This window comes from Pseudophryne corroboree, chromosome 3 (assembly GCF_028390025.1).
Source record: "Pseudophryne corroboree isolate aPseCor3 chromosome 3, aPseCor3.hap2, whole genome shotgun sequence".
NCBI classification, from domain to species: Eukaryota; Metazoa; Chordata; class Amphibia; order Anura; family Myobatrachidae; genus Pseudophryne; species Pseudophryne corroboree.
Window position 1 is genome coordinate 473,950,991 of NC_086446.1, and position 26,354 is coordinate 473,977,344.

General features: G+C 47.1%; 1 protein-coding gene across 1 annotated transcript in view; it reads left to right on the plus strand.

Moving 5' to 3' along the window:
* Nucleotides 1-26,354, plus strand: part of MILR1 (mast cell immunoglobulin like receptor 1) — a 150,585-nt gene that overhangs the window by 62,082 nt on the left and 62,149 nt on the right. The gene's annotated exons all lie outside the window — the stretch shown is intronic.

Consider the following 26,354-nt stretch of genomic DNA (forward strand, 5'->3'; position numbering starts at 1 on the left):
AAATTAAAATATCATCCACTGTGTTTCAGGAAGAGCAATATCTACATAGATGTTCCATACACCGAGTGTTAGCTCATATGGTTTTATGATCAATTATAGCAATTACATTTAGAAGCAAAGTGTAGTCCACAGTAGCTAATAGGTGCAAATACTGAGATAATATTAGATAACACATCAACATTTACTGCTTTGCAGCAGCGAGAGAATATCTTATGCAGGAGGGGGAGGTTTAATAGATCTACAGTACATTAATAGACAGTCAATAGGTCGACCCAATATGGAGAACATGCAATAGGTTGACAGGGTCTGAAGGTCGTCATAGAAAAGGTAGACAGGTGCAACAGGTCGACGGGCAAATTGTCGACATGGAAATGGTCGACACGTTATTTTGTGTCATTTCGTATAATTTCACCATATCTCAGCCAAATCAGTGGAAATGCGCACCCTTGCAGGCTCGCTTTACTCGATCAGGTTACTATTCCCAATTGTAATCCACTTGGATGGTAAATGATGAAAAAGTAAAAAAAAAAAAAAAGTTGTGTGTCGACCCTTTCAACCTGTCGACCTTAAACACTATCTACCTTTTACGTGTTGACCTTTTGACCATGTCAACCTCTTGCATGTCGACCGATTGTGGTTGACCTATTGACTGTCTATCTTTTATCGTAGATCTATCATAGTTACATAGTTGGTGAGGTTGAAAAAAGACAAGATGCCCATCGAGTTCAACCTGTATTTTAAATTATAAATCACTTAGATGCTGTAGCCTTGGATATTTCTATCAGTTAGGAATTTATCTAATCCATTTTTGAACTTATTTAGTGAGTCCACCATTACTACCTTCTCTGGTAGGGAATTCCAGATCTTTATTGTTCTTACTGTGAAGAACCCTTTCCTCCGTTGTGTATGAAATTTTTCTTCTTCTAACCTCAGGGGGTGTCCTCGTGTCCTGTATAGCGTTTTTATTTATAAATGTTAATAATGTTCCCTCTCAGCCTCCTCATTTCCAGTGTAAACATATCTAACCTTGTTAGTCTTTCCTCATAATTCAGTGCCTCTAACCCCTTAACCAGTTTGATGGCTCACCTCTGAACCTTTCGAGTTCCAAGATATCTTTTTTATAGTGTGGTGCCCAGAACTGTACACAATATTCCAGGTGCAGCCACACCAATGATTTATACAGTGGCAGGATTACACTCTCATTCCTTGTCTCCATTCCTTGTTTTATGCATGCTAACACCTTGTTTGCTTTTGTTGCTGCATTTTGACATTGTGTACTGCTACTAAGTCTATTATCGATGAGCACACCCAAATCCTTCTCAACTGCGGTTATCCCTACATTTTCCCCATTTAATTTATAGGCTGCCCGATTATTCTTATTCCCAAAGTGCATAACTTTACATTTTTCTATATTGAAACTCATTCCCCATTTGTCTGCCCAGACCTCCAGTCCGGGTAAATCATTCCGCAGAGACTCAACATCCTTGTCTGAATGAATTACTCAACACAGTTTAGTGTTGTCTGCGAAAATCGACACTGTGCTTTCTAGGCCCACTCCCAGGTCATTAATGAATATGTTAAACAGCAATGGCCCGAGTACTGAACCCTGCGGTATTCCACTAAGCACTGAGGCCCATTCAGAAAACATCCCATTTATCACCACTCGCTGTTTTCTGTTATACAGCCAATTACTTACCCAAATACAAATAGTGTTTTTCACCCCAAGCTCTCTCAATTTGAAAATTAGTCTCTTATGTGGCACTGTGTCAAAGGCCTTAGCAAAGTCCAAAAAGACCACATCCACTGCTTTAAGGTGCATACACACGGAGCGATATAACTGAGCGATTTTGACTATATAGTCAAAATCGCTCAGAAAGTAAGTGCATATCGCTCCGTGTGTACACAGGCAGCGATAGCGATGCGCGTCCCCGCCAGGTCGCTATCGCTGGGAAAAATAGTCAGTGCAGGCAAGTCAATTTTGGCTATGTCGCTGCAAAAGTTAGTTAAAATCGCTCATTTGTTTTGTCCCTAGCGATTTTTCCCAGCGATAGCGATCTATAGCCACCCCCCCGCCGCCCATTGTGTTACCTCGCGGAGGCTGAAGAGGGACAAGCCAGCAGCACAGCAAGCAGCGTTCAGGAGCTCCATACACTCGGGTAAGTATGCACACAGCTCCTCTCCTCAGCCTGGCTACTGGTTTGGGAGGGGAGGTGGGGAGAGGGGGGAGATGCCGCTCTGAGTCTGCAGTGTCAGGCCGGGGGATGGGGTGGGAGAGATGGTGCTGAATGTGTCACTGTAGCCGGGCTGCGCACATTAGTGTCGTCAGGTCCGCGGAGTGTGTTCCCCCTCTGAGGCTGAAGTGCTGTGAGAGCCGCTGGCACAGCGTCATTGTACCGGCACTGCAGCTTAGATCATTACTCTGGCATCTGACTCACTCTGTGTCCGTGAAGCAGGACCAAGGTACATGAAGGGGGTTTATGATAGTGCTGTGCTGTCAGTCTATGGGGAAGGGGGGGGATGATGGTGCTGTCCTGTCTATGGAGGGGGGGGGGATGGGGGGTTAGCTGTGCTGTCTATGGAGGGGGGGGGTGTAGTCTATGGAGGGGGTGGGGTGGTAGCTGTGCTGTCTGTTTATGGGGGGGGGTTGCTTGGGGGAATGATGGTGCTGTGGCTGTATATCTATAGAGGCTAGGGGGTTGCTGGGAGGGGCAATTATGTGCCCGTGCTGTCCGTATATGGAGGGGGGGTTGCTGGGGTATGGGTTGGCTGCACTGTCTGTATGTGGAGGGAGGGGGAAGGGGGTGCCTGCGCTGTCTGTATGTGGAGGGAGGGTGGGGGTGGATGCGCTATCTGTATGTGGAGGGAGCGGGGGGGGTGCCTGCGCTATTTGTATGTGGAGGGAGCCTGTGCTGTCTGTATGTGGTCTCTGGTCTCGCTTAAGTAAGCAGGAGGCCACACAATCTTAAATCGTGCAGTTCATGCAGAGTATGTCCGAACGTCTCGATTCTCTCTGTGTTGCCATGACGGCCCCTCAAGTATCTACAGCTGCTCCCACATTAGCACCTCCGGTCCCGCTTCCTCCTGTACCAATACCACTTCCACGGTTGCATTTGCCACCTCCCAGTAAATTCGATGGGAATCCAAAACAATGCCGCGGGTTTCTTAACCAGTGCGAAATCTAGTTCGAACTACAGTCGGCCAACTTCCCATCAGCACGAACCAAAGTAGCCTATATAATTTCTTTACTTACTGGGCAAGCATTGGAATGGGCTTCACCTTTGTGGGAGAGGATGGATCCCATCTTATCTAACTATCCAGAATGCGTGGCCACCTTTGGAAGAATCTTCGACGAACCGGGCAGGACCTCTGCCACCTCATTGGAGATCCTGTGCCTGCGTCAGGGCACGTGTACGGTCAGTCAGTACGTGATCCAATTTCGCACCCTTTCCTCAGAACTGAACTGGAATGAGGAGGCTCTCATTGCAGCTTTCTAGAGCGGTCTCTCCGAAAAGATCAAAGATGACCTCGCAACTCAGGACGTACCTGATAAATTGGATAAACTAATTTCTTTATGCAATAAGTTAGACCTGAGGTACAGAGAACGCTGTATGGAGAGGTTGCGGTCAGATCGCCCTAAGCCTAGAGTTGTTCTTCCACCAACACCATCATCACCAACTGCGGAAGAACCCATGCAGATTAAACGCTCCCGCCTCTCCAATGAAGAACGTCAGAGACGGCGACAGGGGAACCTCTGCCTGTATTGTGCTGCATCTGATCACTTTGTTAAAACTTGTAATCTACGTCCGGGAAATGCCCGCTCCTAGTTTGTGCTGGAGAGGTCAAGCTAGGAGAATTCTCAGAATTACATACCAAGAAAGAGTCTGTCCTGTTAACCCAATTGGAGCTCCCTTCTTCTTCTCTTCTCATCCCTGCACTACTCGACTCAGGAGCCGCAGAAAGCTTCATTACGTCAGCTCTGGTCAAACGATCTGGAATACAAACGGTTCCTTTGGGTCGTACCATTTCTGTTACCGCAGTGGATGGAAGTTATATCCCTGAGGGTATTATATCCTTTCATACTATTCCTCTCGAGATGAAGGTCGGAGTTCTCCATTCAGAAAAAAATCTCTTTCCTTGTAATTCCTAAAGCCTCTCATGAACTAATCCTAGGGTTTCCATGGTTAATCAGACACAATCCCCACATAGATTGGCAAACTATGGATGTTCTCTCTTGGGGACAAGACTGCTTTCAGAACTGTTTACCTTCGGTTAGACCTCTCTGTTCTTCCAGCCCTTTCAGCCTTCCTGTGGAGTACCAAGCTTTTCAAGATGTTTTCAGTAAGCATGGGGTGGACACCTTGCCTCCGCATCGTACTTGGGATTTTCCCATTGAGCTAGTACCCGGTAAGACTCCTCCCCGAGGTCGAATTTACCCTCTCTCACTTCCCGAGACACAGGCCATGTCGGAGTATATCCGGGAGAACTTGGAGAAAGGGTTCATCAGGTCTTCTACATCTCCGGCCAGAGCGGGGTTTTTCTTTGTCAAAAAGAAGGTTGGGGGGTTGCGGCCCTGTATTGACTATAGAGGTCTCAATGACATAACAGTTAAGAACAGATATCCGTTACCTCTGATTCCAGAACTGTTTGACCGAGTTAAAGGAGCTACTGTATTTACTAAGTTGGACTTACGGGGGGCCTAAAATCTTATACGTATTCGCCCAGGGGACGAGTGGAAGACGGCATTTAATACCCGTGACGGCCATTACGAATACCTGGTAATGCCTTTTGGCCTATGTAACGCCCCAGCCGCCTTTCAAGAGTTTGTTAATGAAATTTTCAGAGATCTCCTCTCTGACTGCTTGGTAGTGTATCTGGATGACATCCTCATTTTTTCTAGGGATCTGAAGACCCATCGGGAACAAGTCAAAGAAGTGTTAACTCGTTTACGAAGGAATCAGTTATTCTGTAAGTTAGAGAAGTGCACCTTTGAAGTACCCACGATTCCATTCCTCGGTTACATTCTTTCAGGGCAGAGGTTACAGATGGATCCCGCTAAAGTCCAGGCGATTCAGGATTGGGCGCTTCCAGCTACCCTTAAAGGAATTCAACGTTTCCTGGGGTTTGCTAACTTCTACCGAAGATTCATTCAAAATTATTCTTCTGTCATAGCTCCTATAACCGCATTAACTAGGAAGGGAGCCGATCCTGCCAAGTGGTCTCCTGAGGCTTTGGAAGCTTTTTCATCTTTAAAGGAGGCCTTCACGACTGCTCCGGTTCTTCGACAACCCGATCTCAGCCATCCGTTCTTGGTGGAGGTTGATGCCTCTACTGTGGGAGTGGCAGCAGTATTATCCCAGCTTTTCGAGGACAAGAAGGTCCATCCTTGTGCATTCTTCTCGCAAAGATTCTCCCCCGCTGAACAGAATTACGCTATTGGGGAACAGGAATTACTGGCAATTAAGTTGGCCTTTGAGGAGTGGAGGTGTTTGTTGGAGGGAGCTCAGCATCCAATTTCGGTGACCATGGATCACAAGAACCTCCTGTATCTACAGTCAGCCCGATGTCTGAACCCACGCCAAGCAAGATGGGCACTCTTCTTTACCAGTTTTAATTTTAAACTCAGTTACCGACCAGGTTCCCTCAACAAGAAGGCAGATGCCTTATCTCGCTCCCTAAGTTCAGAAGAACCCTCTGACCGTTCAAAAGAGCAATTTATCCTGGAATCCATCTCTTTTTCTGCAACTAATACCTCTCCACTTCCTCCTCCAGGGAAGATCTTCGTTGCACCAAATCTTCGCAAAAAACTTCTTACATGGGCTCACTCCTCCTCCTTCATGGGCCATGCGGGCGGTCATAAGACACTTAAATTCATTCAGCGCTCCTACTGGTGGCCTCATCTCAGTACTGACGTTCAGGAATTCGTGGCTGCCTGTCCAAAATGTGCTCAGCATAAAAGTCCCAAAGGTCTACCAGCCGGGTTACTCCATCCTTTGTCAGTACCACTAAGACCATTGACGCATATTTCTATGGACTTTATTACAGATTTGCCTACGTATGGTGGGCGGAACACCGTATGGGTCATAGTTGACCGATTCTCTAAAATGGCACACTTTGTTCCTCTGGCTAATCTTCCATCTGCATGCCAGTTGGCAAAAATGTTTATAGCAGAGATCTTTTGACTCCATGGTCTACCACAGGAAATCGTGTCTGATAGAGGTCCTCAATTTGTGGCCAAGTTTTGGAGATGCCTATGTTCTGCTCTTGGCGTGAATTTAAACTTCTCCTCAGGATATCATCCCCAAACAGATGGTCAAACAGAGAGAGTGAACCAGGATCTGGAGACTTTTCTGCATTTATTCATGTCCTCCTCACAGGACAACTGGCTGGACTTTCTTCCGTTCGCAGAATTTGCCCATAACAATCTTTATCACTCTGCCACACATATGACTATGCACCATACCCGTGGATATCCTTATCCATTAGGAATTTATCTAACCCATTCTTAAAGGTGTTGACAGATTCCGCCATTACAACTCCCTCAGGCAGGGAATTCCAAACACGTATTGTCCTTACCGTGAAAAAGCCTTTACGCCGTATTGTGCGGAATCTCCTCTCCTCTAACCTGAGCGAGTGTCCACAAGTCCTCTGTGTTGATCTAACCAAAAACAGGTCCAGCGCAAGCTCTGTGTATTGTCCCCTTATATATTTGTAGATGTTGATCATATCCCCTCTTAGTCTCCACTTTTCCAATGTAAATATGCCTAGTCTTTAAAGCCTTTCCTTGTATTCCATCGTCTCCATGCCCTTAATTAGTTTGGTCGCCCTCCTCTGTACCTTTTCTAGCTCCAGGATATCCTTTTTGTAGTACGGTGCCCAGAATTGTACACAGTATTCAAGGTGTGGCCTCACTAGTGAGTTATATAACGGGAGTATAATACTCTCGTCCCTAGCATCAATACCCCGTTTTATGCATGCTAATATCTTATTAGCCTTCTTTGCTGCAGTCCTACTTTGGGTACTACTGCTTAGCTTGCTATCTATGAGGACACCTAAGTCCTTTTCCAGTACAGAATCCCCTAATTTTACCCCATTTAGTAGGTAGGTGTAATTTTTGTTCTCGTTACCACAGTGCATTACCTTACACTTGTCTGTGTTGAAGCGCATTCTCCATTTGGCTGCCCATGCTTCTAATTTAACTAAGTCGTTCTGAAGAGACTCGGCATCCTCCTCTGTATTTATAGCCTTACACAATTTGGTATCATCTGCAAAAATTGACACCATGCTCTCTAGACCTTCTGTTAGGTCGTTAATGAAAATATTGAACAATAGCGGTCCTAATACTGAGCCTTGCGGCACACCACTTAGCACTTCAGTCCAAGTTGAAAAAGATCCATTAACCACAACGCGCTGCTCCCTATTATCTAACCAGTTTTTGACCCAAGTGCATATTGTGCTTCCTAGCCCTGATTCTTGTAGCTTGTAGATAAGTCTCATGTGTGGTACAGTATCGAACGCTTTGGCAAAGTCTAAAAAGATTACATCCACGTCTTTACCCTGATCTAGGTTTGCGCTTACTGTTTCATAAAAGCCAAGTAAGTTGGTTTGACAGGATCTGTCCTTCATAAACCCATGTTGATTCCTTTTAATGACCTTATTGACTTCAAGGAACTTCTGAATACTCTCTCTTAGAATACCTTCCAATACTTTCCCCACTATAGATGTAAGACTAACTGGTCTATAATTACCTGGTTCAGCTTTACTTCCCTTTTTGAATATAGGCACTACTTCCGCTATACGCCAGTCTTTGGGAACCATACCTGATATAACTGAATCCTTAAAGATCAAAGATAGCGGTTTTGCCAGTTCAGAGTGAAGCTCCATTAGAACCCTTGGGTAAATACCATCGGGCCCTGGTGATTTATTAATCTTTAAATGTTTTAATCGGTCACAGACTACTTCCTCGCTTAAATAAGTACCTATCAGTGGGATATTCTCATTATTGAGATTGTGTGTCAGTCCCTGAATTGGGTCCTCTCTAGTGAATACTGTTGAAAAAAACTCATTTAGTGTGTCCGCTATGTCATTATCATTTTTGCTTAAGACTCCCAACTTGTCTTTTAAAGGGCCTATACTCTCCTTCTTTAATCTCTTGCTATTAATGTATTTAAAGGATTTTTTGGGATTCGCTATGCTTTCCTTTGCTACTAGTTTTTCAGTTTCTACTTTAGCCGCTCTTATTTCCTTTTTGCAAATTTTGTTACATTCCTTATAGTGCTGAAATTACCCTGCTTCCCCGCCAGATTTGTATTTTTTAAATGCTCGCCTTTTCTTGCCTATAAGTTCCTTAATCTTTTTGTTAAGCCACATCGGTTTATGATTTTTATTCCTTTTTTTTGCTGCTCATAGGAATAAATTTGAGTGTATTTTTAGCTAGCAGGAATTTTAGTACCTCCCATTTCTCCGTAGTATTTTTTCCTAAAAACAAACCTTCCCATTCAATATCCCTGAAAAATACCCTCATCTTTTCAAAATTTGCTTTGCTAAAGTTTAGAGTCCTAGTTGAGCCAGTATAGGGCTGTTTATGGAAACTGATATTGAATGTGACCATATTGTGGTCGCTGTTTCCTATGGGTTCCCCTACTATAATACCTGATACCAAATCCCCATTGTTTGTTAATACCAGGTCTAAGATTGCATTGTACCTAGTTGGTTCCTCAATTAGTTGGACTAAGTAGTTATCATTAAGTGTGTTTAAAAACATATTGCCCCTAGCAGTATCACATGAATCGTTTTTCCAGTTTATCTCTGGATAGTTAAAATCTCCCATCACTACTATGTCTCCTACTCCTGCTGCTCTTTCAATTTGCTTTAGTAACAATTCCTCATCAGATGCGTTGATACCAGGCGGCCTATAGCATACACCCAATACTAACTTTTTTATTCCTTTTTCCCTGCATGCAATTTCTACCCATAATGTCTCGACAGTGTCTACAGTCCCCTCCTGAATATCTTCCCGTATATCAGGTTTTAAAAACGGCTTTACGTAAAGACACACCCCTCCACCCTTTTTATTTAGTCTGTCTCTCCTAAACAGTGTATAGGCCTCTAGATTGACTGTCCAATCATGAGATTCATCTCACCAAGTTTCAGTAATGCCTATAATATCATACTGTTTGCTTGCTGCAAGTATTTCTATTTCACCCTTTTTACCAGTAATGCTTCTGGCGTTTACATACATACAACTAAGATAAGTATTTTCCCTTGCGTTAGGGACATCTTTCATCTTATGTAGCAATGATGACCTGTAATCGTCATTGGTTAGTGCTTTGGTAAAATCTCTTTTAGTACCCATGTTAGTAACCTTACCGCCTGCTCTTACCCTCCCCCCAACTTCTCCCCCATTTCATTTACTACCGCCATCCCCACTATTCTCACTGCATGACCCGTAGTTTCTAGCTAAACCCTCCCCCCAGGCTCCCAGTTTAAAATCTCCTCCAACCTTCTAACCATCCTTCCCCCCAGCACCGCTGCCCCCTCCTCAGTCAGGTGCAATCCGTCACGACAAAAGAGATGGCGCCTGACTGAGAAGTCCGCCCAGTGTTCCAGGAACACAAACCCCTCTTTCCTGCACCAATCCCTAAGCCACACATTTACCTCCCTAATCTCCCTCTGCCTCCCTGGACTAGCGCGAGGCACGTGTAATAATTCCGAGAATATTACCTTAGATGTCCTTGCCTTCAGTTTCTTTCCTAAGTCCCTATAGTCTTTCTTAAGGACATCCCACCTTCTGCTAACTTTGTCATTGGTGCCAACGTGCACCAAGACCGCCGGGTCTTTCCCAGCCCCTCCCAACAATCTATCTACCCGGTCCGCGATGTGCCGTACCAGAGCAACCGGGAGACAACAGACTGTACGGCGATCACGTTCCCGGTAGCAGATTGCCCTATCTGCCTTCCTGATGATAGAATCCCCTACCACCACCATCTGGCTAGGTACCTCACTATCTTTTATCCCAACCGCGCCAGAGGGACCGCTCCTCTGGATGCTAGAGGGAGCAGTCTCCTCCGGCACCGTCATTTCTTCACTATCATCCTCCGATTCCTCGTCCAATCGGGCAAATTTGTTCGGGTTTGATAGTTCGGAGATGTCGAGCCTCCCCCTCTTTTTCTTCCTTCTAACTGTGACCCAACTGGCTACCTGATCATCATCCTCTTCTACCAGTGACCCCTCCCGCAACTCCTCCACCGTTCTGTCTAAACTACGCTCGAGATTGTGAATCTCCCTCAGTTGCGTAACGGTTTGCTCTAGATCAGTTACCTGGGCTTCCAGGGCAACCGTTCGCACACACCTCGTGCAGATGTAATCACACTGGGCCGGTAGCTCCAGGTGTGCATACATCTTGCACGACATGCACTGAGTGAGGTCCCCAATCACAGCCCCTCCCATATTGTTTGTAAGGTCTAACTCCCTGTTACTCTCAAAGAAAAAGCAGCAAAAATAAAAAGTAGAAGACAAGCAATCTCACTTATACAATAATTAAGCTGGCTTATACTTATCTATCTTTGTGCGGTTCTTGGTCCTTCATTTTCACTTTACCAAGCCTTAAGGTAGGAGATTGGGTTTGGGTTTCCACATGTAACCTAAGATTAAAGGTTCCTACAAAAAAGTTTGCTCCCAGATTTATTGGGCCTTACCCAATCGAAAATGTGTTGAATCCTGTGGCTTACAAAGTGAAATTACCTCTGCAGTTAAGAATTCCTAATGCATTTCATATTTCTCTCTTAAAACCATTGGTACTTAATCGGTTCAGAGCCGCTCTGCCTAAAACACACAAGATCCAATCAGCACATGGAGACGAATTTGAGATTCACAAGATCCTTGATTCTCGCAGACGTATGGTCGCATCCAGTACCTTGTTGATTGGAAGGGGTATGGGCCAGAGGAGAGATCTTGGGTAGATGCAGAGGATGTCCATGCTCCAAGACTTCTTCGGACATTTCATGCCAAGTTTCCAACTAAACCACATAGGTGTCCGGAGTCCACCCGCAAAGGGGGGGTACTGTCAGCGTCCGGAGTCTTACCGGTGCGCTGGGGCCGCGGTGCTGGCTTCCTTGGCGATGTGCGGGTGGCGGCGGGGGTGGGCTGCTGCGCCGGATCCGTGGGCAGCGGTGGCGGCAGTGAGGGGGTCCGCTCGTGGCGATGGGACGCCGCTGCGGTGGGTCGCTCTTGCTGGGCCGTTGCTGGGGGACCGGGGGCAGGGAGCGATGTGGCTTTGCAGGAGGGTCTGCATTGCTGGGCGCCGCCATGTTGGAGACCAAGTTTTGAGCATAGTTCCTGTTTCCTGTTTCTTCCAGCCAATCCAGGGGACGCTCTCCCTATAAAAGGGGGCTGGCTTAGGACAGGGATGCCAGTGCTTCGAGTTACAACCCTGTTGTAGGTGCTTTAGCCTGTGCTCCCAGGATTCCTGCTGTATTCTGGTTCCTCCTGATCCTGCTTGGTCGGTTCTCTGTTGCTGCTGCAGCCCTGCCGTTTCTACCCTGCTACTGCCTGTGGAAGCGCTCCTGGAAAACTCGGTCCAGTAAGACTCTTTGGGCATAGTCGGCCCCGGGTCTTCTGCCTTGTCTTTTCAAGCCACACTCCACAGATCTCCTTCACCAGCCACGCCTTTGTACCACCGACCACAGCCTGCAAATTATTATCTTCAGCTTCGTTTTCCACCATCCACAGTTCATCATCTACAGTCTCGTCTTTCAAATAACAGTCCACAGTTCTTCGCCTCCAGCCACATCTTTAACCATCGTGCTCCAGCCTCGGTTCTCTACCTCAGCCCTGTACATAATAAATACTTTCCATTGACTCTCAAACCCCGCCTACATTCTTCATTGCTCAGTGTCCCATGCGAAGGAACTATATCCAGCCCCCTCATCTGGTTCATTCACAGCCTGCTACCTCCTCGGGTAAATCTCAGCTGCCGGATCTTCAAACTCTGCTAGACGTGACAGTAGGGAGGTGAAAAAATAAAAATGGTACGACAACAGTCCTTGATTTTGTTGTTCTCTGCGCTCAGGTGCCGTTCAACAGTCCTGCCTCTCAGCTATCCTGGAACAAATTCTCTAGTGATACGAGGTTCTCTTCACCTTTCTCTTTGTCACGAGTTTTCTCTGGGTCAGCGACCTTCTTGCAGTCGGACGAGTGGACCCAAGTCTCTCTCTCTGCAACCTTTAGTGCTGTCGTGATGGTCAACAAAACTTGATACGGTCCTTCCCACCTGTCTATGAGGCAACCTGAGCGTAAAAAATTTTGAATCATCACATAATCCCCAGGCTCAATGTCATGACAATTACTGTTCGGTAGGTCAGGAATCACCAGCTTTAGATTCCTTTGCTGGTTTCTCAGTTGCTGGCTCATCCTAACCAAATATTGCACAGTTATTTCATTATTGCACTTCAAATCATCCTGGGGTTCTATCATTACATGGGGTTGTCATCCAAAAAGAACTTCGAAGGGTGATAAGTTAAGTGGTGACCTGGGAGTGGTTCTGATGCTGTACAACACTAGTGGCAATGCTTCTGGCCACAACAACTTAGTTTCAGCCATCACTTTGCTCAGCTTGTTCTTAATAGTGCTGTTCATTCTCTCCAGCTTTGCACTTGCCTGTGGCCGGTATGGAGTATGCAGCTTGCAGTTAATACCCATCAGTTTGCACATGACCTGAAAGACTTCACCTGTAAAATGGATACCCCTATCACTTTCAATCATTCTAGGGATACCATATCTGCACACAAATTCCTGCACGATTTTCTTTGCAGTGAACACAGCAGTATTTGTGGCAGCAGGGAATGCTTCTACCCAGTTTGAAAAGACATCAGTAAAAACTAACATATTTCAAATTTCTACAGGGTGGTAACTGTATGAAGTCGATTTGTATTACCTGAAAAGGTCCATCTGTAGGAAGGATATGGGATGGCTCCGTTGGTATTGTCTTACCAATATTCTTCCTCACGCAAGTAAGACATGTCATTGCTTTCTTACCTGCATGAGAAGAGAATCCTGGTGCACTCCAGTAGGCTCTTGCCAGTTTGCACATACCTACCTTACCCAGATGAGTCAGACCGTGTGCCGCCTCAGCTAGGCTTGGGAGATATGCCCTGGGGGCCACTGGCTTACTGTGTCCATCTGTCCAAAGTCCTGAGGACTCCTGACCATATCCCTTTGCCTTCCAGACCGCCTTCTCCTGTAGGGAACACAAATTTAGCATTTTGATTAATTGTTGCATGTTAACCGTGTTAAATGTCATCAGTTGTGTGATGTTCGTTTGTATGGTAGTGCTTGCTGCTGATTTTGCAGCTTCGTCTGCCCTGCTGTTACCAAGTGAAATTGGGTCTTGGTTGTAAGTGTGTGCTTTACACTTGATAACAGCCACTCTGTCTTGTCCCTGTATGGCTGTCAGAAGCCTTTTGGTGTAAGACGCATGCACTACAGGTGTGCCAGCTGCCGTCATGAAATTTCTGAGGCGCCACAGGGCCCCAAAATCATGCACCACTCCAAAGGCGTCCCTAGAATCCATGTATATATTAGCTGACTTACCCTTTGCCAACTCACATGCTCTGGTCAGTGCTACCAGCTCAGCAACTTGTGCTGAGTGAGGTGGACAAGGGGTTCAACTTCTATGATACCTTCGTCATCTACAACTGCGTATCCGGTGCACAGGTCTCCCGATTCCATCTGTCTGTAGCAACTACCGTCAGTGTAGAAGGTAAAGTCTACTCCTTCCAGTGGGTTGTCACTGATGTCAGGTCTCGCAGTGAATGTCTGGTTCAGGTATTCCATACAATCATGCGTATCAGTGTCTGCACTAAATCCTGCTTCACCATCATTTTCATTTTCCACCCTTTGTGCATGACCAGGCACACTCGGCAAATAAGTTGCAGGATTTAGTGTGCTGCACCTCTTTATGGTGATGTTTACAGGGGCCATCAGTGACAGTTCCCACCTTGTAAAACGAGCAGATGAGACATGTCTGGTTTGGACGGAGTTTAGCAAGGCTGATACTGCATGTGGTGTATGGATGGTCAAGTCGTGTCCTAACACTACATCCTCGCTTTTACTTACCAGCAGGGCTATGGCTGCAACACTTCGCAAGCAAGTGGGGAGAGACCGTGCTACAGTGTCTAACTCTGTGCACTGTAGTAGGCTACCGGTCTGCTGGCATCACCATGTTTCTGTGTTAAGACTCCTGCCGCGCACCCAGCGCTTTCAGTACCGTACAATTCAAAGGGCTTCTCATAATCTGGCATACCTAATGCTGGTGCCTGTGACAAGCACTGTTTTAGTCTCTCAAACGCCAGTTCGGACTCATCTGTGTGAGAGACCTATTCTGGTTAATTCGAGGAGACCATTTCTTGCAGCGATAGTGCCAGTATAGAGAACCCTGGAATCCAGTTCCGACAGTACCAAGTAATGTGCGGATCTGTTGCTGAGTTTGCGGCAGAGTCATGTGCAGATGGCCTGTATTCGGTCAGTGGTCAGTTGCCTAAGTCCCTGCATCAAGCAATGTACCAAGTATTTAATTCTAGTCCGACACAACTGCAAGTTATCCTTTGAAACCCTGTGTCCTGTCTGTGAGAGATGAAACAGAAGCTGTTTAGTGTCTGCCAAGAACGACTCGAATGAGTCAGAGCACAACAACAAGTCATCAACATATTGTATTAGCACCAACCCTCTCTCAGGTTGAAAAGATTGCAGTCATGTAAGGCCTGGGAGTAAATACTTGGGCTGTCAATGAAACCTTGGGGGAGACGAGTCCTGGTGTACTGTACTCCCCTGTACGCGAAGGCAAAGAGGTATTGGCTGTTGGGGTGGAGAGAGACAGAAAAGAAAGCAGAACAGAGATCAATGACAGTGAAGAATTTAGAGGTGGAGGGAATCTGCATGAGGATGACAGCTGGATTGGGCACTACGGGGAATTGGCTCTCAACTATCTTGTTTATCCCCCTTAGATCCTGCACTAGCCTGTAACCCCTCCCCCCCACTCTTTTTCACAGGGAAGATGGGACTATTGGCTGTGCTGGACGTCCTGACTAGGATGCCCTACTGTAGCAGCCGTTCTATGACGGGGTATACTCCTAATTCCACCTCTGGCTCCAGAGGGTACTGGGGGATTTTTGGAGCTATCCTGCAATCTTTTATTTGTACTGCTACTGGGGCTACATTCGCCATCAATCCAGTGTCCTGTCCATCTTTGGTCCAAAGGGAACCCGGTATTTGCGAGATCATTTCCTCTACCTTCGATGGACACGTGTCTATAACGGTGGAGTGTAGCATTAGACTTTGAGGGGTGTCTAATATATCTTGTACCTCCTGTGCATGGTTCTCAGGGATATCTAAGAACACACCCTCAGGGGTACAGTATATGACACACTGCATTTTACACAAGTCTCTGCCCAGTAGATTAGTCGGAGCCGATGCAGCCAACAGGAAAGAATGTTTGGTTTGCAATGGCCCTATCGTAATCTCTGCAGGTCTACTCAAAGAGTATTGCTGCACCTTTCCCGTTACTCCCATTGCCGAAATCGTTTTACCAGTGGTTTTTACACCTGTGGTGGAATTTAGTACTGATCTGGCCGCCCCTGTGTCTTCAAGAAAAGGTAGTGGTACACCAGCTACATCAACCATGACCTCAGGTTCACTACCAAGGCCAGCAATCAATTTCACTGGCTGCAGACTACAGGTGTGGCCTAACCTCTATTGTGTAGTGGGACCCTCCCGCAGGGCATTGGCAGCTGCAATATGTGAGGGGGATAACTATGAGTTTTCAGGGGCCTGACAGTCCCTCCTGGGTGGGTACCTCCTTGTTTCCCCTCTATGCGGCTCATAATCCCTTCTATGTGTTCCCTGTTCCCAACTATGTGTCTGGTAATGTGGTTCGTACTCATGTCTAGGGGCTCTATATACATTATGTATTCCTTTACTCCTACACTCCCTTGCAAAATGCCCTTCTCTATTGCAAAGATAACATATTATTGGCCTTGACTTACCATCAGGGGTCTGGGGTTTAGGCTGATGGGACTTCCCTGTAAGAGCCCATATGCTTACCATCATCAGCTTATCCCCTTGCGACTCCCTGTGTTTAGTGATGTTGTGATCATGCTCGATGGCAGACTCTCTTAGCTCAGCTACCGAGATACCTCTCCAATTTGGCAGAAAGGTTTGCACCCTTGTCCTCAGTGCCTCCTTTAATCCATCCATTAGCACAGAGACAGCTACCTCCGTGTGGTTGGCATTCTCCTTAATATCCTCTATCCCAGTGTATCTAGCCATTTCATGCAGTGCTCTATGGAAATACTCGGATGCCATTTCACTGTCCTTCTGTCTTATGGAGAAAATTTTGTTCCACTTAACAGTAGGGAATAACACTCCTAATTGTAGGCTAATTTGCTTTACATTTTCCTGGTTGTACTCATTAGTGAGAGGCACTTCTTCATCTAATTTACAATCAGTTGTGAATTTTGGGATGTCAATGTTTGAGGGTAAACTCGCTCGTAGCACTGTCCGCCAATCTTTATTTGTGGGCTAATGGGCATTGCCCAATTCTTTAATGATTTTCTGGCATCCGTCTAGATCTTTTCTGGGATCGGGGAATTCTGACATAATCGATCTCAGTTCTGATCGGGACCAAGGACAATGCATTGCAATGTTCCTGATGGGAGTTACTCCCTGATTATCAGTCCTCCCATTGGGGACTGCAATCACCATGACTGGATTTAACTCAACCACATCCTTTTTGTTTGACTCTATAATACGGGGAGCTACTGTCTCTGCATAATGTATGGTGCCATACTTAAGAGTGGATACGACCTCACTCACCCCTCCGCTGGGGGGAATTGCTACTACTCTTGGTGGTTGGGCCGTGCCCACCTGAGTGTCCTGTATGGTAGCTGCTAAAGAGAGTGCCGATATTGTGCTAGGCTCGTCATCCTCCTCACAACCTTGGGGAAAATTAAAAATGGGATACAACTGGCAAGGGTTAGGGTTAACACATTAATTAATTATTTTGCTATCCTTTACCGATGCACCATTGGTTGTAGCCAATTTCTCCTCATCGACATATGGCGGTGGTGGTGCGCTCACAATCGCCTTCCTGTTAGGTTTGGATCCTGCTGTGCGAGCCAGTTCCCTTTGCACCTCCCCCTCTTGTTGCCACATATTTAAACAGTCTGTATGTCTGATCCTCTGTTTTCTAGATTTGATCAGACATATTCTAATCCTTATGCTCTGCAGTACCTCTGATTCAAAGCTACCTACCCTAGGGAATGATGCCCTATCATCAGCAGTCATACGTACCCATTCATCGCAATAAGCCTCCGTGTGTGGACCATACTTCTCACACATAATAAATCGAGCTGACCTCCTGGGCCATAGCTCTCCAGCCTGAACCCTGGCTACTGAACGTCTCTCACTTGAGCACCTGGCTACCATTGCGGGCTTCTCACCCCAAATACCAAACTACACAATACAAGCAGACGGTAAAAGTTCTCCGAATGCCTTCACCCGCTCTTGCCCACGCTGGCCAGTACAACAATACACTGTCAATAGTGGATCGCGATGTACCCAACTTCGGGCTCCTATCAGATCTTACAGCACCGTCATTTCTTTCGGTGGAGGTTCTGTTGGAATATTTTCCTGAGAGAGGCAGCGAAAAATTCCTTTTCGGTATCTTTCCACTGGAATTTTTATAGGGTGAAAAATAGAAAACTTCAATAACTATTGCTCACCCTTTCCAATGGACTTCCACCAGGGAGATTTCTCGACGTAATCAGCGAAAAACCCCTTGTTTACACAATCACATCTGCGTATGCTTTTCCACAGTGCATATGACACAATAGTATCACGTTGTGCTGTGTAGAACACACGGACGTGTGGTTCAATCGCATGGCCTATAGATACTTGTTATCTATATGCCCTACGAGTTGAATTCACAAACTGCGCTCCTCAGCCGGAGCGTAACAAAAAACCTTTACTTCAATTCACAATTGCGTATTTCTCTATGTATTCTCACAAGGTAGCGGACCTTACACCACCAAGCTTCTACTAACTCAGTGTTTCTCTACGGGAACCCGATTTCCCCGGTGATCAATACATCCACTCCTACTTTCACTCACTCAGATACACAGTGTTTTTCTTTTCTGTACAGAAAATATCACTCCCTTTGATTGGTTACTTTACCCCAGAGGTAGTACAGTTTAAACAAAATATTATATTAATCTGCTTTTGAAATCGGATAGTTATGTGCTACAGTATTAAATGTATACTATCCCACCTTAAATTGAACCACTGTCATCCTGATCCAAAAGGAACTCTGATGCAGAATCCCCTTCAGAGACCGGGGTAGAGCTTTCAAGCGAAGCATTGGACTGCCCTGGTCGCTTTTTCCTGTCTGTGAGTCATTGCATGGAAGCCGAGAACTGCAAGAGACCCTGCACAGATTGTGCCAGAGATTGCATCCATGGGGGTTCTACCTGTAACAAAGCGTCAGTGGAAGGACCTGCTGGAGCCATACTAGGAGGAGCCATAGCAGGTGCAGTCGGCTGTGGGGTGGGCAAGCAGTCCACTAGCTGTGCCATTAACTGCGTGAACGTGGTTGCCCAAGCCAGTTCCAGTGAGACTGCCGCAGGTGCAGGGTTCTCCTGTGACAGAGCTGCCACACGTTTTGCAGAGGTTAGAATCAATAGGATCCTGTGAAGACAGAAAATGACAACACACGGCAAGTGCTTGGTTCAGGAGTAACAGCTTTCTTGGTCCTTGAAGCCATGTGAAATACTGCAAAAAAACACAGCCCATTATATAAACACAAAGTGTGTGAAAAGGAGGGTACAAGGGAGATATGAATCTCCTCACCCTACTGAGCACAATTTCCCCAAGCAATGCACAGTCCAAATGTAGGTATGAGGCCCCCTGTCACAACTGGGGGCTGGTGTTGACCTGGAACAGCCTCATTTGTAGGGGCTGGTGTGAGTAAAAATCTAGGCGGTAGAATAGGACTCCTAGACATACAGATGACGTGTACCACCAGTGCCCGAAGGTGTGACCACGACAACAAGGATAAAATGAATGTTTGTTTATTGAACACAGTTCTGATGGTACATCGGCAGTTGCAGAGAAATGATATTATATGAGAAATGATTAAAAACAGTACACAGTTCCACAAGAAATAGCAAAAGTTAGTATTCCCTTAGGTGTGGTATCCGCACAAGGCTAGCTTGGGAAATTAGGAGATGGAGAGTCCTTTTACCAACACCTAGGTACTGTATGGTAGATGAAAGCTGGAACTGGTCAGCAGATGTTGTACAGAGGCTGAACGTGCTGTAGAGTGAGTAGTACACGTAGACTGCCGGTTTTGCCGGATGGGACCGGTAACAAAGAACTGTGGATGAAGTGCAGATGAACCAGTGTTAGCAGAGGAGTTGAATGACACTGGTGACGCTAGAGATCAATGAATTTGAAGAACAGATGACTTGAGCACTGAAGATATATAGGAACACCAGTGGCGGAGCACCGATGACTTCAGGAAGCTAAACACCGCTGGGAGCCAAATGCTGGAAGCCGGTGTTTTAGAGCACTGCCAATAGCAGAAGGCACTGAGGATGCTATGGAGTCAGGCAGGCACCGCAGGGTGGTGATTGGTGCGGGTCTCTGAAGAACTGAAGACACAGGAGCTGGAATACCTGGAACACAGTTAGTAATCACAGAGAGCAGAGACAGGATAATAAGATTTTACTTACCGATAAATCTATTTCTCGTAGTCCGTAGTGGATGCTGGGACTCCGTAAGGACCATGGGGAATAGCGGCTCCGCGGGAGACAGGGCACAAAATAAAAGCTTGAGATATCAGGTGGTGTGCACTGGCTCCTCCCCCTATGACCCTCCTCCAAGCCAGTTAGGATACTGTGCCCGGACGAGCGTACATAATAAGGAAGGATATTGAATCCCGGGTAAGACTCATACCAGCCACACCAATCACACCGTACAACTCGTGATCTGAACCCAGTTAACAGTATGATAAATTTAAAGGAGCCTCTGAAAGGATGGCTCAACAATAATAACCCAAATTTTTTGTAACAATAACTATATACAAGTATTGCAGACAATCCGCACTAGGGATGGGCGCCCAGCATCCACTACGGACTACGAGAAATAGATTTATCGGTAAGTAAAATCTTATTTTCTCTAACGTCCTAAGTGGATGCTGGGACTCCGTAAGGACCATGGGGATTATACCAAAGCTCCCAAACGGGCGGGAGAGTGCGGATGACTCTGCAGCACCGAATGAGAGAACTCCAGGTCCTCCTCAGCCAGGGTATCAAATTTGTAGAATTTAGCAAACGTGTTTGCCCCTGACCAAGTAGCTGCTCGGCAAAGTTGTAAAGCCGAGACCCCTCGGGCAGCCGCCCAAGATGAGCCCACTTTCCTTGTGGAATGGGCTTTTACTGATTTTGGCTGTGGCAATCCTGCCACGGAATGTGCAAGCTGAATTGTACTACAAATCCAACGAGCAATCGTCTGCTTTGAAGCAGGAGCACCCAGCTTGTTGGGTGCATACAGGATAAACAGCGAGTCAGTTTTCCTGACTCCAGCCGTCCTGGAAACATATATTTTCAAGGCCCTGACAACGTCCAGCAACTTAGAGTCCTCTAAGTCCCTAGTAGCCGCAGGTACCACAATAGGTTGGTTCATGTGAAATGCAGAAACCACCTTAGGTAGAAATTGAGGACGAGTCCTCAATTCCGCCCTGTCAGAATGAAAATTTAGGTAAGGGCTTTTACATGATAAAGCCGCCAATTCTGACACACGCCTAGCAGAAGCCAAGGCCAACAGCATCGACACCTTCCACGTGAGATATTTTAAATCTACCGTAGACAATGGTTCAAACCAGTGTGATTTTAGAAATCTCAACACAACATTGAGATCCCAAGGTGCCACTGGAGGCACAAAAGGAGGCTGTATGTGCAGCACCCCTTTCACAAATGTCTGAACTTCAGGTACTGAAGCCAGTTCTTTCTGGAAGAATATCGACAGGGCCGAAATTTGAACCTTAATGGACCCTAATTTTAGGCCCATAGACAGTCCTGTTTGCAGGAAATGCAAGAAACGACCCAGTTGAAATTCCTGTGTAGGGGCCTTCTTGGCCTCACACCACGCAACATATTTACGCCAAATGCGGTGATAATGTTTTGCGGTTACTTCCTTTCTGGCTTTTACCAGAGTAGGGATGACTTCTTCTGGAATGCCCTTGTCCTTCAGGATCCGGCGTTCAACCGCCATGCCGTCAAACGCAGCCGCGGTAAGTCTTGGAACAGACAAGGCCCCTGCAGTAGCAGGTCCTGTCTTAGAGGTAGAGGCCACGGTTCGTCCGTGAGCATCTCTTGAAGTTCCGGGTACCAAGACCTTCTTGGCCAATCCGGAACCACGAGTATAGTTCTTACTCCTCTCCTTCTTATGATTCTCAATACTTTCGGTATGAGGGGCAGAGGAGGGAATACATACACTGACTGGTACACCCACGGCGTTACCAGAGCGTCCACTGCTATTGCCTGAGGGTCCCTTGACCTGGCGCAATATCTGTCCAGTTTTTTGTTTAGACGTGACGCCATCATGTCCACCTTTGGTCTTTCCCAACGGTTTACAATTTGGTGGAAGACTTCTGGGTGAAGTCCCCACTCTCCCGGGTGAAGGTCGTGTCTGCTGAGGAAGTCTGCTTCCCAGTTGTCCACTCCCAGAATGAACACTGCTGATAGTGCTATCACATGATTTTCCGCCCAGCGAAGAATCCTTGCAGTTTCTGCCATTGCCCTCCTGCTTCTCGTGCCGCCCTGTCTGTTTATGTGGGCGACTGACGTGATGTTGTCCGACTGGATCAACACCGCCTGACCCTGAAGCAGAGGTTTTGCTTGAATTAAGGCATTGTAAATGGCCCTTAGTTCTAGAATGTTTATATGAAGAGATGTTTCCATGCTTGACCACAAGCCCTGGAAATTCCTTCCCTGTGTGACTGCTCCCCAGCCTCTCAGGCTGGCATCCGTGGTTACCAGGATCCAATCCTGAATGCCAAATCTGCGGCCCTCTAGTAGATGAGCCCTCTGAAGCCACCACAGGAGAGACACCCTTGTCCTTGGCGACAGGGTTATCCGTTGATGCATCTGAAGATGCGATCCGGACCATTTTCCCAGTAGATCCCACTGAAAAGTTCTTGCATGGAATCTTCCGAATGGAATCGCTTCGTAAGAAGCCACCATTTTTCCCAGGACCCTTGTGCACTGATGCACTGAGACCTGTCCTGGTTTTAGGAGGTTCCTGACTAGCTCGGATAACTCCCTGGCCTTCTCCTCCGGGAGAAACACCTTCTTCTGGACTGTGTCCAGAATCATTCCTAAGAACAGTAGACGTGTCGTTGGAATCAGCTGCGATTTTGGAATATTTAGAATCCATCCGTGCTGACTTAGCACTACCTGAGATAGTGCCACTCCGACTTCTAACTGTTCCTTGGTTCTTGCCCTTATCAGGAGATCGTCCAAGTAAGGGATAATTAAGATGCCTTTTCTTCGTAGAAGAATCATCATTTCGGCCATTACCTTGGTAAAGACCCGAGGCGCCGTGGACAATCCAAACGGCAGCGTCTGAAACTGATAATGACAGTTTTGTACTACAAACCTGAGGTACCCTTGGTGAGAAGGATATATTGGGATGTGGAGATAAGCATCCTTGATGTCCAGCGACACCATATAGTCCCCCTCTTCCAGGTTCGCTATCACCGCTCTGAGTGACTCCATCTTGAATTTGAACCTTTTTATGTAAGTGTTCAAAGATTTTAGATTTAATATTGGTCTCACCGAGCCGTCCGGCTTCGGTACCACAAATAGTGTGGAATAATACCCCTTCCCCTGTTGTAAGAGGGGTACCTTGATTATCACCTGCTGGGAGTACAGCTTGTGAATGGCTTCCAGAACTGCCTCCCTGTCGGAGGGAGACTTTGGTAAAGCAGACTTCAGGAACCGATGAGGAGGAAACGCCTCGAATTCCAGTTTGTACCCCTGTGATACTACCTGTAGAATCCAGGGATCCACTTGCGAGTGAGCCCACTGCGCGTTGAAATTCTTGAGACGGGCCCCCACCGTGTCTGAGTCTGCTTGTAAAGCCCCAGCGTCATGCTGAAGACTTGGCAGAAGCAGGGGAGGGCTTCTGCTCCTGGGAAGCGGCTGCATGGTGCTGCCTTTTTCCTCTTCCTCTGCCCTTGGGCAGAAAAGAGTGACCTTTTGCTCGCTTGTACTTATGGGAACGAAAGGACTGAGTTTGAAAAGACTGTGTCTTTTTCTGTTGATGTGAAGTAACCTGGGGTAAAAAGGTGGATTTTCCAGCCGTTGCCGTGGCCACCAGGTCTGTTAGACCAGCCCCAAATAACTCCTCCCCCTTATACGGCAATACTTCCATGTGCCGTTTGGAATCTGCGTCCCCTGACCACTGTCTGGTCCATAATGCTCTTCTGGCAGAGATGGACATTGCGCTTACTCTTGATGCCAGGGTACAAATATCCCTCTGCGCATCACGCATATATAGCAATGCATCTTTTAAATGTTCTATAGTTAACAGAATATTGTCCCTATCCAGGGTATCAATATTCTCAGTCAGGGAATCCGCCCATGCGACTCCAGCACTGCACATCCAGGCTGATGCGATTGCTGGTCGCAGTATAACACCAGTATGTGTGTATATACTTTTCAGGATATTTTCCAGCCTCCTATCAGCTGGTTCTTTGAGGGTGGCCGTATCAGGGGACGGTAACGCTACTTGTTTAGATAAACGTGTGAGCGCCTTGTCTACCCTAGGGGGTGTTTCCCACCGTGCCCTAACCTCTGGCGGGAAAGGGTATAGTGCTAATAACTTATTAGAAATTAGCTGTTTTTTATCGGGGGAAACCCACGCTTTATCACACACCTCATTTATTTCCTCAGACTCAGGAAAAACTATTGGCAGTTTTTTCACACCCCACATAATACCCGCCTTTGAGGTATTTGTAGTGTCAGAAAGGTTCAATGCCTCTTTCATTGCCGTGATCATGTAACGTGTGGCCCTACTGGACATTACGTTTGTCTCGTCACCGTCGACACTAGATTCAGTATCTGTATCTGGATCCGTGTCGACCCACTGAGGTAGCGGCCGTTTTAGGGCCCCTGAGGGTGTCTGAGACGCCTGAACAGGCACTAATTGATTTGCCGGCTTTCTCATGTCGTCAACAGTTTTTTGTAAATTGCTGACATTATCACTTAATTGCTTAAACACAATCATCCAGTCAGGTGTCGACTCCCTAGGGGGTGACATCACTAACACAGGCAACTGCTCCGCCTCCACCTCATTTTCCTCCTCATACATGTCGACACACGCGTACCGACACACAGCACACACACCGGGAATGCTCTGATAGAGGACAGGACCCTACTTAGCCCTTTGGAGAGACAGAGGGAGAGTCTGCCAGCACACACCCAGCGCTATATATATACAGGGATAACCTTATATAAGTGTTAATCCCTTATAGCTGCTGTTAATCTAGTTATTTGCTGCCAAAATGCCCCCCCTTCTCTTTTTTACCCTGAATCAGATGCAGTACTGCAGGGGAGAATCAGGGAGCCGTCCTTCCAGCGGAGCTGTGAGGGAATAATGGCGCCAGTGTGCTGAGGAGATAGGCCCCGCCCCTTCACGACGTCCTTAACTCCCGCTTTTTTGTGTAAAATGGCAGGGGAAAAAATACATCCATATAGCCCTGGAGCTATATGTGATGTATTCCTTTTGCCAGCTAAGGTATATGTGTGTTATATTGCGTCTCAGGGCGCTCCCCCCCAGCGCCCTGCACCCTCAGTGACCGGAGTGTGAAGTGTGCTGAGAGCAATGGCGCACAGCTGCGGTGCTGTGCGCTACCTTAGTCTTGAAGACAGGATGTCTTCTGCCGCCGCTTTCACCGGACCTTCGTCTCTTCTGGCTCTGTAAGGGGGACGGCGGCGCGGCTCCGGTGACCCATCCAGGCTGAACCTGTGATCGTCCCTCTGGAGCTAACGTCCAGTAGCCTAAGAAGCCCAATCCACTCTGCACTCAGGTGAGTTCGCTTCTTCTCCCCTTAGTCCCACGATGCAGTGAGCCTGTTGCCAGCAGGACTCACTGAAAATAAAAAAACCTAACTAAACTTTTATTCTAAGCAGCTCTGGAGAGCTACCTAGTTTGCACCCTTCTCGGCCGGGCACAAAAATCTAACTGGCTTGGAGGAGGGTCATAGGGGGAGGAGCCAGTGCACACCACCTGATATCTCAAGCTTTTATTTTGTGCCCTGTCTCCTGCGGAGCCGCTATTCCCCATGGTCCTTACGGAGTCCCAGCATCCACTTAGGACGTTAGAGAAACACTGGTAATGACAACCAAAGCACTGACAACTTCCTGGTTCAGGATCAGTCCTTTTATACCCTCAACAGTGCAGGGATTGGATCGGCGATGCTGTGGATTGGAGGAAATAGCGTCATGTGATCAGAACCAACATGGCTGCGCCCATACTGGTCTATGGAGGGAAACCTGGTTTGTAATCCAACATGAAGATTCTGCAGTAATGGCGGCGGCCGCCGCAGGGGACAGTGGACGCCAAGCTGCACAGCAAACCCACAGAGCCAGCGGCAGAGGCCACAGCGGGCAAGAGGCACCGCACAGACCTGTTAGTGCTTTGAACTGTAATAATAGCGGCAAAGGCCGCAGCTGACAGGGGATGCCACAAAAGATCCATCCAAGCTCTGAGAGCACAGCAATGGCGGCGTAGGCCGCGGCTGACAGGAGACGCTATGCAGAGCCATCCAAGTGCTGAGAGTGCAATAATGGCGGCGGAGGCAGCGATGGGCTAGAAACGACATTCCACTTATAAGAGTTCCTTGTGACAGTTACTGCGGACTGACAGAGAGGAAATATGAAGTAAGGAGGTCTAGCAGGATGATTGAGACCCGGCACTGGAACGCTGAGCCAGCCTCAGGAGACACCTGAAAGGTAAATAATGGTGTCCTGTAACCCGGATCGTGACACCCCCAATGCGAGAGCAGGTCGTATATCAGTGATGCAAGGCCAAACACTTAAAGCTGTCACACAACACAACAAATACACAGACAGTCAATGCTTGAAAGATAAAGAGGCCAAGATACTCAACTAGCCAGCTATATTAGCAGGCAGGAGAAACATGCTGGACCCGGCTACTGGAGCGGGGTATAGGGGAGACTGAAGCCAGACCTTCCTCTCTCTGCAAGTCCCAGCAGCAATGTGAGGTAAAATGGCTGCTCA